Source organism: Catharus ustulatus, chromosome W, assembly GCF_009819885.2.
Source record: "Catharus ustulatus isolate bCatUst1 chromosome W, bCatUst1.pri.v2, whole genome shotgun sequence".
NCBI classification, from domain to species: domain Eukaryota; kingdom Metazoa; phylum Chordata; class Aves; order Passeriformes; family Turdidae; genus Catharus; species Catharus ustulatus.
Genome location: NC_046261.2, coordinates 8,962,851 through 8,981,943, shown reverse-complemented (window position 1 = coordinate 8,981,943; position 19,093 = coordinate 8,962,851). Strand labels below are relative to the sequence as shown.

Here is a 19,093-nt window from a genome sequence, read left to right as displayed (position 1 = left end):
ATGTGGGAGGGAGAAACTGGGTGGGACAGAGTGGGATCATTTTGGGTGGAAGGAATTTGATTTTTAACTGCATGTACTATATGTTGAAATAAAGGAATAAAAGAAGAAACACGAAAGTTGCCTTTAGTTTGTAAGTAATAGATCTGAGTACCAACACCGTCTAGGAAAGAGGGTGAAGTTATAGTTTCAAAGTTACAGTGAGGAAATTCAGTAGAAAGTCACTTAATGAAGTGTTGTAGGTTAGATTTAGAAAGGTGCCCTTTTGAGAAAGTGAAATTGTTAGAAGAAAGCAGATTAGAGATTTTTAGGAAGAGATCTTTCTCAATATGGGAAAGCTTGGGAGTTGTGAGTTTGTTTCCCATATTTTTTGCAAATCAGCAGAAAAAAAAAGAGAAAAAAAAATCAAGCAAAACAAAAATCCCTCAAAGTGACCCAGAGATTCCCACGTGGGTGTTAGAAAGGGCAGACTGAGAAAACTCACCAATTCTTCAGTCGACAGGGTCGAGTTTCTGGTTTGTGCTGATGTCGTTGGGTCTCAGCTTCGGATTTCTGAGGTTGTCCGACGTTCCTTCAAGAGATGCTGCTTTTTTTACAACAAAAAGCAGTGTCTGAAGGGTGTTGACGACTTGAAGACGGACGAGTTGCGAGAACTGCCGTTCATCAGTGCGAAAACCAAGTTTTCAGGCACTGTTCAGGCGCCACAAATATAGGTTTTTCTCTTTTTCGGTCCCTGGTGGGTTTCAACAGGACCGGAGAGTGCTAACATGTAGCTATCTCTCAGAAACCCATATTTCATCAGCTGAGAAAGACCGGAGGCCACGCTTGACAATTTCCACACGAGTTTATTTCATGCGAAAGGGGGTCAGGCAGGATTCTCTCAGAACAAAGGGCAGACACCTATATTTATAGGTTCAGGAAGGATCCAACTACAACCAATAGAAGTTTATACAAAGAACAGAAACTGACCAATTAAACATCCTAATTTCTAACCAATTATCTTCCGAAGTGTTAGGAGAGTGACCAAATTCCTAAGGCATCTGGCTCAGCCTTGGTATCTAGGATATCTTATCTATTACAGCAAATTCCAAGGGCCAGGGGAAGATGGCTTTGGAGAAATTGTATCATCCACAGGGGGATACATGTAAAGTCACAATCTGTCAGCTCATACAGTCTCATCCTTGCCTTACAAATCAGCTGAGCTATCAGTTCTTGTGGCTTTGTGATGGTTTTGGATCTTTGGTGGGAGAGGAAGACCCACTCTATGAATAAGAGCGAATCTCTCTGCCCCTTGATCCACTGGAATATCAAACCATGTAAGTGTGGTAGTTTTCCCAGAATTATGAATTTGAAAGGCAGTTCAGGCTTGTAGCGATGAGCCTGTCTCTCTGCTAGAGCTTTCTGTACCTTTTTGATTGCAGCTTTTGCCTCTGTGGTCAGTTCCCTGGGAGAAACCAGCTCTCTCTTCCCCTTCAATAAATTGAAAAGGGGCTCTAGGTCTTCATTAGCGAGGCCTAGTAAGGGTCTAACCCAATTCAAAGACCCACACAAGAAATGGAGATCTGCTAAGGTCTTTGGATTACAATTAATGTCCAATTTCTAAGGGACAATGGTCCTTGCAGTGATTTCCAAGCCCAGGTACTTCCAAGGTGGCATCCTTTGGACTTTATCCTCCTGCAATTGAAATCCAGCAGAGGTTAAAACCTTAACCACTAGGTCAAGCGTGTGTTGGAGTATAGAGTCATCAGGGGCACACACAAGCAAGTCATCTACATAATGTAGGATGATAGCTTCCTTTCTCTAAGAACGCACTGGGGACAGCAATGAGGTCACATACCACTGGCATATGAAAGGACTACTTTTCATCCCTTGCGGGAGTACCATCCAATGGTAGCGTTTCATTGGGGCTTCTCTGTTGATATTAAGAACAGAGAAGGCAAACCGTGGAGAATCTGCTGGGTGTAAAGGGATTTGAAAGAAACAGTCCTTAATATCTAAAACAGCCAATTTTTAATTTTGAGGAAGCATCATTGGAGAGGGCATCCCAGGTTGAAGTAATCCCATGTCTGCTATAATTTTGTTTATTTCCTGGAGATCATGCAACAATCTCCATTTGTCCTTCCCTGGTTTCTTAATTACAAACACCAGGGAATTCCAAGGGCTTGTAGTTTCTTCTATGTGTCCTTTTGCCAATTGTTCTGCTACAAGATCCTCCAGCGCCTTAAGTTTTTCTTTACTCATCAACCACTGAGCTGTCCATATTGGAGAATCATCTAACCATGTCAATTTGTGGGCAGGGAGCTCCTCAGTGGCCGTCTTTAAAAATCCTGAGGACTTTTGAGGATTACTATTTTCATCCCCCACTGGGACATGGTATCTCTTCTCCACAGGGGGCACTTATATTTTGTAACAAACGGACGGACACTTGCTATTTTTCCATCCGGCCCCTCAATTTGCACAATGCTTTTTGATATTTTTGCCAATTTGATACTTCCTATACCTTGGATTTTGCCTGTCACAGGTTGTAATTCCCATTGTGACGGTCACATCCTTTCGGGTATGATCGTCACATCTGCCCCTGTGTCCAGCACCCCCTCCACATGGAGATGGTCTGAACCATGGGTCAGATTGCATGCCACAGAGGGTTTTCCCTCTCCCACCACTTCTGCCCAATAGACTTCAGGTGATTTTCCTTCTGCTGTGATTTCCTATGGAACAGGAATGGCCTGGGTGAGGATTTGCCCCTCATTCAGGTAATAAGGTGGTTGTGAGCAGCATGCTAAGAGAACGAAACATGAAACATTTTCCTTCTTGGATATAGGAAGTACAGTTAATTCACGAATACAAGCTGCACTGAGTATAAGCCGCATCTCTGAGTGTTGGCAAATATTTCGTTTTTTGTCCATAAATAAGCCGCACCTGAATATAAGCCGCTCTGTGGTTCGCAGCGAGGACCCGCGTGCAACAAAGTTGCCAAATAGTAACAGAATGGCGGCAGGGCGGGGTTTACAGGCTCAGCTAAGGCTGTGCAGGCTCGGCCCGCTAGGGGCTGCTGAAGGGGCCAGGTAGCCCAGCTTGGCGCTGCCGCTCATCGGGGCTGCTGGGGGCCAGCCGCCGCTGCCGCTGGGCTCGGTTAACACGGTTCGGCGCTGCCCTGTGGTGGCAGGCAGGGACGGAGTCCCTCCCGCTCTCACGGCGGCGGGCAGGGACGGAGCCCCCCGCCGCCTCCCAGAGCCGCAGCAGTGGCGGCCCGGGTCCCCCTGCCTCCCAGAGTTGCGGCAGTGGCGGCCCAGGTCCCCCCTCTCCTCCCTGAGCCGCGGCAATGGCAGCGCGGGGCTCCCCCGTCTCTCCCCCGGGCTGTGGTAGAGGAGGGAAGGAGGGAGCTCTCCCGCCTCTCTCCCCGCCCCCCTTTCTGCCTGCAGGCAGCCAGGCTCCACCCGCGGTGCAACAGAGTAGCAATTTGTAACAATCGCAAAGTGCCGACTTTGCAGCTGCTCGGCTCGGCACTCTGGCTGGCACTTCTGAGGTTGTAAATGTCAGAAAATTATTCACATATTAGCCGCTCCTGATTATTAGCCGCATTTCCGGTTTAGGAGCAAAATCTTAGTCAAATTGGTGCGGCTTGTATTTGTGAAATTACTGTAATTCCATCACCAAGGGTATGTTTGCTGTGTCCCCCATACCTAAATACTCACAGCACAGTTCGAAATGCAACAACGTCAGGTCCAGTGAAGTGCTAGACAGGACCACTGTAATCGCTGTCCACTCTGTTGACATAAAAGAAAAACCTTTACTAGTCTTAAGGTTGAGATGACCAAAAGGCATCCAACCCTTGCTAATTGAATATTTAACATTTATGCTATCTTGAATCCCCACACCATTTGTCCCGTCCTCCCCCTTTCTTTTAAAGAGAGACGTTTTTTTCCATGTGGAACTCGCTGTATTTATATCTTTGCACGTTATGATATTTATGGCGAGTACGCGCTGTACACCTAGTTATTTTGTTTGTTGGTCTTCTTTTTCTGGTTGTATGGGCAGTCCCTTGCATAGTGTCCTATTTTCTTGCACTGGAAGCAGGTGATATGCTGCAGCTGTTGTGGAGGCACTGGTTGCTTCCTTGATCCTGGTGTCACAGCTGCTGCAGACTTTGATTGTGCTGATCCTGGATTCCTCTCTGGTGCACTGAACAGTTCTGCTTTTCTGGTGCAGGTTTCTATCATCTGTGCTAAGCTAGGTGGTGGTTTGAGGGGAAGACTAAGAATAACCCTGCGACAGGATTCATTCGCTTTCCTCTGCGCTATCTCCTTTATTATTTCAGCCTGTACTATCGGTTCCGATATTTGTCTCTCCACCTGTGTGCGGAGGCGATCCAGAAACTGCAAGAAACTTTCTGAAGGAAACTGTTTAATATTAACATAACTACCTGTAACTTCAACAGTAGGTAATTGATTGAAGGCTTTTTCTGCTGCTAGGCAGATCTTATCCAAAACAAACTTAGTTAATAAGCGTGCCTGTTTACCAGGGGATTGATGTTCCCCTTCACCGGTGAGGTGTTCTTGTGTAATATCATTACTATTCTCATCTTTTGCACTTTTTTGGCTTTGTTGAAGTTCCTGCAAAAGCACTCTTAATGATCTTTTCCAAACGCTTTCCCATAAATCTAATTCAGAAGGGGATAATAGACATCTGAATAAATCCTTAATATCATTGGGTACCATCTCATTGAAACTAAATCTTGTTCTTAAAAATCCTTTAAACATTTCACTGTGTCTGCCAAATTCTATTTGAACCTTACAAATTTCCTTTTTATCTTGATATGTTAGTGGCTGATATGTTCTTTTGCCATTTCTCCTACCCATATAAATGACAGGAGCCACAGATGGAATCTGAGTTTCCAGGTTAAAAGTTTTAGGGCTGGGCACTGCCCCTCCCTCTTCTCTGGGCTGTGTTATCTGTTGATTCTGTCCCTCTGCAGAGACAGTGTCCTGAGGGGTGAGGGGTGCAGAGGGCTTTATCTCACAGGGAGGTCCTCCCCTCCCACCTCCCTCTTTTCCGCCCTGATAGTTTGGAGGATAGGGTTGTGAGACCTGAACCAGGGGGGAGTAGCCCTGAAAACCCAGGGGCCAGGATGGGGGTAGGAGTGGATTCGAGGATAATACCAGGGGGCAAGGGGTATTATGGGAAGAAGAAGAGTTGAATGCCGCATGGCTGGAGCCATGTTGAGGTTTGAATTTGGCCTCAGCAGTACGAGACACGTGGTTGATAGCCTTAGTTAGAGGGACAGGGCAATCAGAACTCTGCTTTGAAGGAAGAATATTAGATGAAGAGGGACAGATAGAAGAACTGGTGAAATCTGAGGCAGTTTGCTGTGGTTGGCTGTTATTTTCTGTTTGAAGTAAGAGTTTTCTAATTTGCAAAAATATTGGGAGGAATATAGAGGTATTTTCATCCCCATTTTCAACTTTTAAAGTTAATAAATCTCCAATTTCATTCCAAAATAGCACTGAATTCATATCTTCCAAGATAAGATCCGATTTTTCCACAGACAGCCACTTAGCAAACCGTTCTAGTTTTCTGTTAGCAATATTCACATGTGCAATTTTTAAAAGTTCTCTAATCTGTGAAGCCATACTCTGTTTTAAACTAGATTGCTGTATGCCCCTTTTTAAATTTTTTCCACAGCAATTTACTCTAAAATCTCACTACAATGCACAGTTAAAACACAGTAAAATTGCGGTTCAGTTTGTATCTCCCGCACGTGGAAGGAGAGCAAAAACAGCTGACGGTCTGCAGTTTCTTCCCCTTCACGGAGACTGCACTGGCCGCAGAGTGTGTATCGCCTGTGTTTGATACCGGTTGGCTGGCGTGGTACTTTCCCACACGGCAGAAAACGGTTTCTAGGCTGCCTACACCCCCACCAGGCGTCTCCGCCGTACACAGTTCCCCCCCAGGGCGGACGCTGTGTTGAGCCTCCTCCGGCACTTCGTTACCACAGAAACCACCTCTGAACCCTCCCCCCATGGAGGGAACTTTATATACTTACGAGTCTCTGCGAGTGCCAAGGAGCTGGAAGGCTGTGCTTTGCAGTCTGTCTGTTCTGAGATCGCCCACCTTGGGCCGGTGAGTTGTCGATCTTCCCCCCCGTAAGCTAACACTGCTACAAAAGCAGGTTTTGCCTGCAAGGTAGTTGGCTTACCCATCGGCTTCTTAACCCTTTAAGGGTCACAGCCTCTCACGTGGATTTTAATAAAAAAAAGACCACGGGCCAGGCGCCACCTGATACAACACCCTGGCCTTGCTCCGCTCCTCAAATACTCTGCAGAGCTGTCCTGGAGTCCTATCATGTAGAACAGATGAGAGATTAGAGGCTCTTTATCTCAGGGATGGTTTAATTCTTAGGTTTCCATGAGGGCAGAGCGGGAGAGAAGAAGAGAAAGAGAAAAGAGGAAGAGATAAAAGTTCGGGGGGATTTCAAGGGTCAGGAAAGGGGGAGGGGATATTGGCTTTGTGCCAATCCCGTCACAGGGGACAGTTCATCAGTCTTGCAAGGGTTACAGGTTTAAAGGGACATACCATTCTTAAACCATCAGTGTATAGGGTTACAACAGCTTACAGTTCTTCATGGTCTGGATATGCAGCCTTCATGCCTTCATAATCTTACTTATCTTCTACCCTTCTGATGCAATCCATCTTACTAAGTATTCTAATCTCATCTTCAAGTTGCCTTGTATATGCTCATATTTTTTCCTTCTTTTCTTTTTGAAGCTTCTCACTCCAGGACCACCCCTGCATTGGTTAGAAAAAACCCACAATGTTGGCAATAGTAAAAAGTCAGAAGAAAGAAAGAAAGAGAGGGAGTCCAGTCTCAGGCATGAAAGACATGTTAATTCAGTTTCAAAACTATCTGATATGTATTTCTAGGCAGTCACTGTGAAGTTCTCAAAGTTCCATTGGAAGACTTGTTCAGAGAGCCTCCAATGAAGAATTACCCAGGGAAACTGGTATTTGTCTCATGACAGGAGAAATCATTTCTAACTCAGTTTAAGAATTCCCTTAAAAGCTCTAAAGCCAAGGAAATAGTTCCTCTTCATCAGTGCAAAATTGCTACTAGTGGTTCCTCCACAAGTTTGGATAAAACAGACCCAGGCAGTAGCACAAACCACAGCAAAGCTGTTCCAATGTGTGCACAACAGTCCCAAACAGAGCACTGCAGACTCACAGAAAGCAGATGACTGAATTATCCTGGGCTTGCTGAAACACCAAGTTTAAAAAAAGAATAAAAATTCTATCCCTCTGCCACTCCCAAAAGTCACTCAAGCTTTTTTGACCGCACCTTGCTTTGCAAGTTCAACTAACATGTGGTAGCACATTATCTTTGAGGGGAGATCTGCTCATCAGATCTTCCAGGTCTGCTTTTTTTCCCTGAGATGGTGAAAAGTAGATTGATTTGCACTGATGCTTTGGCCAGTCCCTGCCTTCCCATTTTCTTCTCCACAGATTTTATGAGAGACATGAACTGCATTGGTTTCCAGACTTTTATGGTTTCATCTGCAACATTTACTATGTGCCTTTCCCAGTTTGAGCCTGTTTGCTTCAGTGTCAGTGTCTACCAGGAAAGGTGAAGGTTATTTTATGGCTGCACAGATGATCGCCTTGCTCTGTGTGCTGACAGTGATGTCCCCAGGTTTGCCATGCAGCTCCCTGCAAAACTTTCCAGGGATTCCTGATCATTTCCCCTGTTGCTCACACTTTGCCATCTGCTGTCACAAGGCTCAGGTCTTCTGGTGAGATGGAGAAAAAAAGTCCTAATTCTGCATCTAATGACCCCTTTGTTCCTGTCTGTTTTTTTCACATTCTGTAGGCTTTCAGAGGATGTGATACAGAAAACAGTTCCTGTGTCTGCAGTGGATGCTGCCCAAGTTAAAAATCTTTTGACCAGCACACACACAAAACTAAAAAAGAACACGAGTCCAGGAATGAACAGGATGTAAATGATGAAGGAAAACATTCCCCAAAAGGGTCTAACATCACAAAAGTGACATGCTAGTAAAGGCTGCTGTAAAGAGAGGAAGGTAGCAGCACTTGTAGCAGAGGAGACACAGGTTACAAGGAGCCACAAGAATCAGTGAGACAGGAAAATGCAGAGGCCAGTTGAAGAATTTGGAAAGCTTCCACAGCTGCAAAGAAGAATTTGCCAAGCATCAAGGACAACCCAAAAGCTACAGAGACACTGCAAGCAGCACCAGGGGCTGTGCTTGCTGCTACTGCCCAAGAGCACAAGATGAGGTGACTTTGGTACCCTCCACTCCCCCTTCACAGTTTTATGTCTTGTACTCTGCTGTGCTCACAGCTGCAACACTGCATGGAGGCCGCAGTTCCTCCAAGTCTCTTTGGTGTAATAATTAAACTGTTTGTGATAGAGTCCTCCTAACATCTTGACTGAGTTGCTTTTTGGGAAAGCAATTTTATCAGAGAAATGAGCTGCAGGTCCCAAAGACTTCTCCTAAAGTGCTCAAAATTATTTTGAAAATAGATATATGGCCTCCAGATTCTAGGTAGCACATTAAGCAAAAGTGTGCTTGAATTTAATTGTGCCCCACAGTCTGTAAGCACTTGGGAGAATACTGGAGTTTTCCAGTACTTATTGAGGTCTGCATCACTACTCTTCTCAGAGTGACCATCAACTGATCTCCCCCAAACTGTTATCCAAAAATCACAGCTTTTGTCATATACTACTCAGACAAATCTGGCACAAAAAATGGAAACACATTAAAATATTCTACTCTGTAAATTATTCATGTCAGAATAGTTTGTAGGCATGTTTGTGCATGAACATATGTAGTTTAGATATACACTAGAGAAAATTGAATGCCATATGCTACATCATTTCCTATGTCCATTCTCTTTAATTTGGAAGAAAAAGTAGATTTGAGTCTCATAGTTCAGGTGTTTATTAAAGGGAAAGGTGAAAAACACTGAGCACTTACAGCCAGTCTCAGAAAAAGTTCAAATAAAATAATCATGAAAGTGTATGAACAAAGTCTTTTCTGATGTACCATCCTTCCTCCTTTCAAGTACATTCTGCTGCCTCCCTCACCTGCGGCATGGGTTGCCCTTTATCATAACCACATTTTCATCTCAACTGTTTCACTTGATGGTTGCTGTAAAAATATACAGCAACTTAGAGGAGGTGAGTGGTGACTGAGGTTACAGCTGCTTCACCAAATACTGCCTTGATGATGAAGATTTGTACAACTTCTGTGTAAAAATATAAGCTAACAAAAGATCACCTTTGCTCATGACCATATTGATGGGAACAGCTTTTAGGTGAGGGTGATCTCTATAGGACCCTTGCATGAAAAGAAATGATAATTAGTGTGCCTTTTGCAGCAGTACTTCACAGCCACTTCCAGAGCTTGGAGTCTCAAACTCCAGCACAAGGTGTGCCTGGGAGAGGAACTTCAGCTGGTCTGTGTACCTCAGTCCTCAGCTCAGAGCTCAGGAATCCTGTCCCTGTTCTGATCTAGCAGTTTTTGAGGCGTCATCTCCTTCCATGCACGTGACAGAGGAATGATGAGCATCTCCCACTTCTGACACCATCAAGTTACAGACAGTACTCCCACAGCAAGCAAGCTAAAAACATGGGGTTTTAAAAGTGTTTGCCTTTTTAATTATTATATCAAGGTTTAGCAAATTCATAGACATAGACCAGAAAAAGTGAAAATCAGATTTCTCATACAGAAATTTGATTTTTTGTCTTGCAGGATGCTTCTTGCCTCCCTTCCAGGTGTTCCATTATTTCCATAAGAAGAATGTTACACTGTGCAACCTACAGATTTTAATTTTTTTTTTTTTTTTAATTGAGGACTGCAAAGTGCAGGCAGTACCAGAGCATCTCTTTTTGTACATTTGAAAACATATAGAAATTACAGTAATTTCACGAATACAAGCCGCACCAATTTGACTAAGATTTTTCTCCCAAACCGGAAATGCGGCTAATACTCAGGAGCGGCTAATATGTGAATAATTTTCTGACATTTACAACCTCAGAAGTGCCAGCCAGAGTGCCGAGTCGAGCAGCTGCAAAGCCGGCATTTCGCGATTGTTACAAGTTGTTACTCTGTTGCGCCGCGGGTGAAGCCTGGCTCCCTGCAGGCAGCACAGGGGGCGGGGAGAGAGGAGGGAGAGCTCTCTCCTTCCCTCCTCTGCTGTAGCCCGGGGAGAGACGGGGGTTCCCCGTGCCGCCATTGCCGCGGTTCGAGGAGGGGGTGGGGGCCCCGCGCCGCCATTGCCGCGGTTCGGGGAGGAGGCGGTGGGCTCCGTCCCCACCCGCCGCCGCTGCCGCGAGAGCAGGGGGCTCCGTCCCTGTCTGTCACCACGGGGCAGCGCCGGGTCGTGGTGACCGAGCCCAGTGGCAGCGGCGGTTGGCCCCCAGCGGCCCTGCCGAGTGGCAGCGCTGGGCTGGGCCACCTGGCCCCGTCGGCAGCCCTGAGCGGGCCAAGCCTGCACAGCCCGAGTCGAGCCAGTAAACCCCGCCCTGCCGCCGTTCTGTTACTATTTGGCAACTTTGTTGCACGCGGGTCCTCGCTGCGAACGACAGAGCGGCTTATACTCGGGTGCGGTTTATTTATGGACAAAAAACGAAATATTTGCCAACACCCAGAGATGCGGCTTATACTCAGTGCGGCTTGTATTCGTGAATTTACTGTAACTTTTAACACCTAAAAAAACATAGCAACTTCACCACATATTCAGTACTGCTGTACAACCATCAGTGAATATTTACAAAATTCCTACATCTCTCTCCTGCCTTCTGTGAACAATTATCTCAGGACTGAGTGGGGAAGAACCCTGAGCAGAGTTATCAAGAAATAGCAACCAACCATTTCCCCTGTCATAATTGAACATGAAAAGCACATTCATCTTGTCCTCTGCAAGCATTCACAGTAAAGGACAGACAAACTTTTTCTCTTCTCTGAAAAAGCAGCCTGTTAAGTGACACCTTGATGGGAAACTCTGTAAAGTTTTAGCTAAGTTGGTTTCATCCATGGAGCTAAGATAAGGAAGAAATCAATTTAAGAATAAATGTACAGCTTTACACTCATGAAGAAGTATCTTTCAACTTAACTCACATTCTCTCACTAACCATCCACCTCCTGCTCTCATTTTAAGACAAAACCTGAAGAGGATACACTGTTTCTCTTGAACACCCCTGAGGATGCTGCAAAAGCACACAGGCAGCCCCAGGACCTGCCCAAGGTGGCAGAGGAGAGAAAGGTCACCACTGGGATTAAAAAAAAAAAAAAAAAAAGAAAATATGAAAGTCTGAGTGATTTCTGAGCCTTTTCCCCCAGCTGAGCCTTCTGAGGACTTACACCTAAGAAAAGTGGCCCAGCTTAAAAAGTGTCCCAAGTAAGAAGAGAGCTACCCCAGGCTTGGATAAATTTCACTTAGACCTTGTTGCATTCTGCTGCTGCTCCAAGCTGTTGCAGTACCTGCACCAGTAAAAACCAGAGTAGTTAACTAATCTTTTATCTGAGAAGGAAATCAAGACCTTACCCTTATTGTTGCTATATAAAACCTGCTTGATTTTTGCAGTCAACGTGTTGATTAGCTATCATAGGATCTTACAATAATTACTTTGATGGAATGCTGGTAATCTCCATGTTTTTGCCTAAAGTGGCCTGTCATTATCAGCAAAAATTACTTTTCCTCAGCTGTCCCTACAGGAGCAGTATAATTTGGGAAAGCTATAAAAACCTTTATTTCCTGGTCAGTTCCCTCACTCTACAGAATGAGATTTTCACATTGGTTATGAAGTCATTGCTAGAAAAAGAATATACGAAACCTTTTCCTTTTAAAAGAATTGACAACATAGTACAGTAATTTCACGACCATAAGGCGCACCGGATTATAAGGCGCACCTCCGGAAGCCAGCAAATTTTGCAACTTTGTACATTATATAAGGCGCATCGGACTATAAGGCGCACTTTATTTTTTTGCAGCGAGGACCTGTGCCGCACGCAACAAAGTAATGAAATAGTAACGGAATCGCGTAATTGAAGGGTTTACTGGCAGGTGCTCAAATTGCAAACATTTTTAACAGATTGGCGTAGACTGTAAACGCAGCCCCAGGTGCCCTCCCCGTGCGAGGGGCCTCGGTACTCTCGTCTGCCCATGGTGCCGGCTGGCAAGGCGCAGCTCAGGGCGGCCACGGCTCGCGGCGGTTCGGGGCGGCTCAGGGTTGCCCGCGGTCTGGGGCGGCTTGGGGTGGCCGCGGCTCACGCCAGGCCAGCGGTTCTCGCCCTCCATCCCCGCGTGGCTCACGCCGGTCCAGAGTCGGCGGTGGTGGCTCCCTCCGTCCCTCCCCACGCAATTCGCGCTGGGCCAGCGGCAGCGGTTCCCTCCGTCCCCATGCGGTTAGCGCCGGTCCGGAGCCGGTGGTGGACGTCCCCTCCCTCCTTCCCCACGCACCTTGTGCCAGGCCAGCAGCGGTGGCATCCTCCTTCCCTGTGCGGCCCATGACGGGGCTGGCGCCGCCCAGCTTCTTCTTCACCCTGCTCCCGGGCCGATGCCGGCGCCACTCGGTTTCTTCTTCCCCCCGCGCCTGGGTCGAGGTCAGCAGAAGCTCCCTCCCTCCCTGCGCAGCGGCCAGGGTCAGGGCCGGTGCGGGCTCCCTCCCTCCCCACACGGCAGTCGGGGTCAGCGGCAACTCCCTCCCTCCCGGTGCAGCTCCTGCCGGCTGCAGCCGCCCACTCCCGCCCCACCTTGCGACACAGCGCTCCTGCATCACCGCCCCCCCATTGCGGCTCACACTTCCGGTTTGGTAAATTTTGACTCTTGGTCAATTATATAAGGCGCACCGGACTATAAGGCGCACTTCCAGGTTCGGGCCAAAATTTTAGTCAAAAGGGTGCGCCTTATCATCGTGAAATTGCTGTAACTGTGATTGTTGTGGATAATAGGAACAGGAGTGACAGACAAATGGGATTTGCACCTGCAAGCTCTCTCCTGAGAACATTAGAGCTACTCCTTTCTGCAAAACAAAGTTGAAAAGCATAGTGCAAAAAACATAAATCATAATGTCAAGCATACTCAGTCATAAGGATTCTTCTGCAAAAATTCTGATACTGGTCCTTCACCTTTTGTTGAGTTTATCAGAGACCTGAATGTTAAAGGTTTGGTTTGAAATGGAAAGCACAAATTCTGTTATTTATTCTCAAATTATAAATTCCCTGTGTCATTCTGGACACATACTATTTAAATTATATTCTTTCCCTTCTTACCCTGTGAAATGGATACCAATAGAGGCTATGGTTTGGATGTGCCTACAAGTATATTTCAGCTCATTTATTAAATAATCACTGTGTGATCACCGAAAAGGAGTTACGATATATAAAAGTATCAAGATAATCAAACACAGGAATTGTGAATACAAAACCTGACCTAAAAAATATTTAAATTATCTGGAAGTCTAAAATATTGCTTCTGCTGAGAAGAACTAGGCTTTTCCCCACAATTTTCAATTTGTGGTGGACTTTTTAGGATCATACAGACTCTCTCAATTTCCATTAATGCACACTTCTCCTTTCAGTTATTTACTGATTTTCAGAGAAGCCATGAACAAATAAGTTAAATACTCATATTCTAACTTTTGCTCAAAGCCTGAGAAAACTAGAAAAAAATTAAAACTAAATAAAAGGCCCATTGACAAATGTACACAGTGATCATTCCAGTATGCATTGCCTGAAAAAAAACACCTGAGAAAGTGATATTGTGAAGTCATGCGGCTTCCACAGTTGGAAAATATTTCAGAGAAAAACGAACTTACTTATACTACTTTGCTCTGAAATTTTACTGTAGAAATAAAAGAGCTAGTTCCTGCAGTTGCCAATAAGTCCCTAAACTCATGCATAAACACTTGGCTAATTCTTGGATTCATACATAGATACAGGATAGTTTGCAGTTGTGATCTGTGAATGCTTTTTAATAAAACCACTCAATGTTTTCTGAGACAAAATCCTAAATTGACTTCTTATGGTTTACTGTAGTGCATCTATGGTTGTTAAATTCATTACTGCATTTGGTGTAGCTTAACTTACAGCAGCAGCAATTTAACACCCTGTAGTAGCAATCCTAAATAGAAAATTAAATTAGACATTTGTTTTAGTTCAAGCTCTGAAAATTACAGTAATTTTACGACTGTAAGGTGCACCGGATTATAAGGTGCACCTCCGGGAGTCGGCAAATTTCTGAACTTTGTCCATATATAAGGCACACCGGACTATAAGGTGCACTTCCGAGTTTCCATCAAAATTTTAGTCAAAAGGGTGCACCTTATAGTCGTGAAATTACTGTATCTCTGTACACAACAACATAAGATCTCTTTGAACAATAGGATCTACAGTAATTTCATGACCATAAGGTGCACCGGACTATAAGGCATATCCCCCAGTAGTCGGAAAATTTGCAACTTTGTAGATCATATAAGGCGCACCGGACTATAGGGCGCACTTTTTTTTTTGCAGTGAGGCTCCGCCCCCAACTCCCCTTGCGCGGTTGCTGGCCGAGGCCCTGCCTCAACCTGGCAGTCATGGGTCCCCGTGCCCGCCTGGACCCGGCAGGGGCGGTGCTGTGGGCCCCCGGGCTCGCCCCCACCCGGTAGCCGCAGCACTGCCGGCTCCCCCCATGGCTCACACTTCCAAGGTGGCAAATGTCGCAACTTTGTACATCATATAAGGCGCACCGGACTATAAGGTGCACTTCCGGGTTCGGGAGAAAATTTTCGTCAAAAGGGTACGCCTTATAGTCGTGAAATTACTGTAATTATTTCGCAGGTATTAAAAACAAGTCAACTTCAGTAAAGTAGGGGAGGGGATGAGAGAAATCTCTCTATCTGGTAGGTATTGAGCATGATCAAGTACAAAGGCAAAATTGTCTGAAAAAGAGTGACCAAGGAGATGGAGAGTGGCAGACACACAAAGTCAGGAAAAGATAATTTTTTTTAGCGGGGGGAGGGAAGAAAATACTTCAGCACTTTCAACCCACAGAATGAGATAAAACTTCAAGTCTGCAGCTGAAACTTTTATCCAGCTTTACAGAAATTAACTGGGAGGCAAAATGTTGTCATTTAGCTTGGTATGATTTCTAATGCAAAAGCATAAATGACCTTTTTAACAATTGTTCATGAAATAAAAACAGCAAGTATGCTCCTGGTAATACTTCCCTGGCATCCTACTATGATGTTTACAATTATCTCCTTCAAGCTCTTCCAAATGGCTCTCAAAATGAGTCTAACAGATATTCTGGCAGATTAATAGGACAGCGCTGCTCTCAGAAGCTCATGCCAAACAGGTCATCAACAGATATTAACAGCTAGGAACAGTGCTATTAGATTAAATTGCATATTTACCAGAAAAGCATTAAACATCTTGCCCTTAGTAGCAGGGTTTTCTCTTTTAAAGACAATTAGTTTGTAAACTATTTATGGGAACCCAGAGACTAAAGTCAAAGAGGTTGTTAGGCTGCCTGTGAGCTTGGCTTTTCCTGTGTTTTGTTCTGAGAATTTGATTAAGGACAATGACTAAAAATCACAGGAACAAGAGACATTTCCATTCACTGGTTACATCTATATAGTTCCAAGGAGAAAAGGTAGCATTATATTCTCATTTGACATCCTCAATAACACCAGTCTGAACCTGAACCTCACATTCCAATAAAACAGATCACCTCCTGTGGCTCAGGGTGCAAATCATGGGAGAGGTGACTGCTGTGCAGAAGCACAGGGGACTACACCCAGAAGAGCAAGAGTTTCAGAGATGCTCAGCCCAGCATGTCTGTCAGAGCTCATCTTGAGTTTTGACTCAATCAAGTGCCTTTCAAACCATTTTAATTGAATGGCTGTTTCTGTTGAAATAAGTTCATCCAGAAAAAAAGACAGCAAAGCCAAAAATAAATTAAAAAAAAAAATCAATATTTACTGGTCTTTAGACCTGCTGACTAATCTATATCAAACCAGCTCATATCTTGCAATTATGACGCATATTAATTATACAAAAAAATAAAGCACCCCTTGAGTACTGAGATGGATATGCTTCTCCCAAATCTCTTTTCCACTCAGTCCTGTGACTGAAGAAAAGCCAATGGGGTGCACCAAGCACAGTGCTGGGTCGAGCAGGGCTTGTAAGTCTCCAACACTGCCTGAAGAAAAGTCAGACCTGGAGAGCATATTAGAAACCCCAGAGATGAAGTAGTCTTCTACGTCCACTCCAGTCCCTGGGAAGCTGCCTCCCAGGACAGATCTCCAGAAGGCCCAAAGCTTTGACCTGCCTTGTGGTGAGAGCCTGTGGTCAAGCTGTCAGAGGAGCAAGCCGGTCAGATAAGGCAACACTGACGTGTTCATTAAGGGGCTGGAGGTGAGCAGCACTGAGCTGGTGGACAGGACATTCGTCCTGCACATTCGGCGTAGAAATGCCATGGCCACAGCAACTGAGGTCACAGCCGAACCTAACTCCTGGTCCACCGAGCTGCAGGCAGAGCCTGGTGCCAGCGCAGTGTCCTCTGCACATGCAGCACACTCTGCTACGGCAACAGCTGAGGGCAGGGTGAACGCTAGCACGGCCTGGGATGAGGGCTTGGCCAGCACAAACAACCCTCACAGGGGAAATCTCAAAGACTGCCGTTCCTGCTCATTTCCAGCCAAAGGCTGTTTTATCTAAGCAGCAGGTAAGCAGCCTGAGGCCAGGGCTGAAGGCCTCCCAGGATCATGTGGTCCCTCAAGCCACGTCTGCTGTTCCCCCTTAGTTTTTGGGGCCAGCACAGTGCAGTGGGAAGGTGAGAGCTCCTTGGGGGAAGTTGGGGAAGTGGTTCCCATAGACAGCATTCCAAGTCCTCCCTGTGCCTACTCCAGGTGCTACCCATGGTGAGGAACATTCACCAGAGAATGATGTCCTGTGTAACTGTGGATACCGGGCTGCAAAATGTCCATGTGACGCTGGTTGAAGAACACCCTGTTCAGGTGGTGATGAGCCTCTAGTGATGTGCCCCATTTTGTGACAGGCACCTGTAGGTCCATCACCCTGTGCAGCCTGTCCAGTGGGCTCTGCCAGACAGGCAGAGAGCTCCGGGGCCCTCGGGCCCCCCTGTTTCCTGAGCCTGCTGCCATGCTTCCTCCCTGCCCCTCAGGGACCTGGGGCTCTGTCACCCAGTCCCACTCAGCTGCGTGGGGCATGGTACTGATGCTCAGCTCTGGCCCCAGAGAGCTGCAGCCCTGTTGTGGAGAACCATCAGTTCGTCGGGAAAGGTATTGGAGAAGGTGCTTCCAGAACTGCTCTCTGTGATTGAGTTCAGCACCTTCTTCGCCAGAGAAGACAATGAGGTCATCATTGCCCTGGCTGTGAGTTTCTGCAACTGGCCTTTGCTCACCCTCCAGGTCACGTCTGCATGCTCTGTCCAGTGCCCTGCAGCTCCCAGCCTGGGCTGGGCTGAAAGCTCGGTTAGGGGCAGGTTCAGGGGTAGCAGGCCGGGTGCTCCCCCTGCATCTCCCCTGGGGCCCTGCCACAGACACCTCGGCACTGAGCGCTGCCTCGGGGTGCTTTGTCTTTTGCAGGCAAATGTGGTGCTGTGGGTGACTGTCCCCATGCCTGAGTGGCACAGGGCCATACGCATTCATTCACCCCACCTGTTCGTGGTTCTGCTCTTCCAAATTTTCAGCACCACAGAGCAGATGCCACAGGACGTTGAGGCATTCTGGACAGTGTGCTGGGAGAAACACTGCCTTCCCAGCAACCCCAAGAGTTCCTAGTTGCCCTGTCCTTCCCATGCTCTTGTGGTCAGAACCAGTGCTACCAGCATGACCTGGTCTTTGCTCTGCACACAGGTTTGCAGTGCAGACCATGAAGGCTCTGCTCTGCCAACTGAGCTGCAACAAACAGCTGGTGGCTCTGGAGAACAAGTGGGTCTTGGACACCCGGCTCGGTGCCGACATCCAGCACTATGCAGTGGGTCTGCTGGCCAGGTGACCCCCTTCTCCCCGCCACTGGCATCGAAGCCCTGTGCCCGGAGTGTCCCACACAGTCCTGTGGTTGTGGGTAAGATAGCCTTGGCACCGAGGGGCGGCCAAGCAGGCCGGAAGAGGTTGGGAGAGGAGGGTGCCCAGGAGCAGCCACCTCCCCAAGGGCCTGAGTCTCCTTGGAGGGTGCTGGGCAAAGATCACACACCTCTGTGAGTCAGTCCTGGCACAGGTTTGTTCGCCCAGCTCAAGGCCTTGGTGCCTTTGTCCCCCTGCCAGGGGGATGCGCCGTGCCTTGAGGCCCCTGTGCTCTTTCATGGCCACACACCTGTTCGGCCTGCTTGATCGGGAACAGCCACACTGGGATCTGCCGCTCCTGGCGTTCTTTGTAGAGGTGAGCCTGAGGGCCAGGGCTTCCCACCTGAGCTGCCTCCCAGCTCTCTGGCCTCTTGTATCCGCAGTCGCCTTGCACGATGCGCGCGCCTGGTGCTGCTGCCTGGGCCCGGCCCTGGGCGCTTCCTCGCTCCTGCTGGCTGGGTCCGCATTCACTGCCCTGTGCCTTTCAGTTCCTGGACTGTCTGGACTTGAGCGAGCATGGGCCCAGTGCCCTCTTGGTCATGTCCACACACCTGCCGAGTGAGGGCAGGGACAGGCAGCGCTTGCAGCTCAGAGGCCTCATGGTGCTCAGAAAGGAGCCATCGCTGGTGAGAAGGGGGCAGTGGCTGAAGCCGCGCTGGCAGCATGGGGCCGGGGAACACAGTCCCTTGGGCTTGCCTGGGATTCGGCAGCTGAGGCAGCTGCTCCCAGCTCTCCTGCCCCCCGCTTCAGTTGCCTGAGTGCTTTGGCACAGGCCTCTGGGCCCTGAGGCAGCTGGGTGGGGTTTCAGGACCAGGGCCCTGTTGGTGCTGCAGCCCTCTAGGGCTTCACAGCACAGCCTTGTGTTGCAAACAGAGCACAGGAATACATGGCCTCTATCAACACCTGGTGGAGCAGCTGGATGATCTGGGTGGAGAGATGGTCAGCATGACCCTCTCTGCACTCTCTCATATGCTTTAGGACAAAGACCTCCAGATCGCCAACGCCACC

General features: G+C 47.2%; 1 long non-coding RNA gene across 2 annotated transcripts in view; it reads right to left on the bottom strand.

Moving 5' to 3' along the window:
* Positions 1–1,631: 1,631 nt before the first annotated feature.
* The window catches only part of LOC117005065, a 37,607-nt gene continuing 20,145 nt past the window's right edge, over positions 1,632–19,093 (bottom strand). Inside the window, exons 4-7 of one of the 2 annotated variants that reach the window (XR_004419760.1) lie at positions 6,571–6,783; positions 6,041–6,391; positions 3,681–3,764; positions 1,632–1,671 (exon numbers count right to left, since the gene is read on the bottom strand). This is a non-coding gene — a long non-coding RNA (uncharacterized LOC117005065). The remainder of the gene's footprint in view (positions 1,672–3,680; positions 3,765–6,040; positions 6,392–6,570; positions 6,784–19,093) is intronic. The other variant, XR_004419761.1, reaches the window with a different exon arrangement.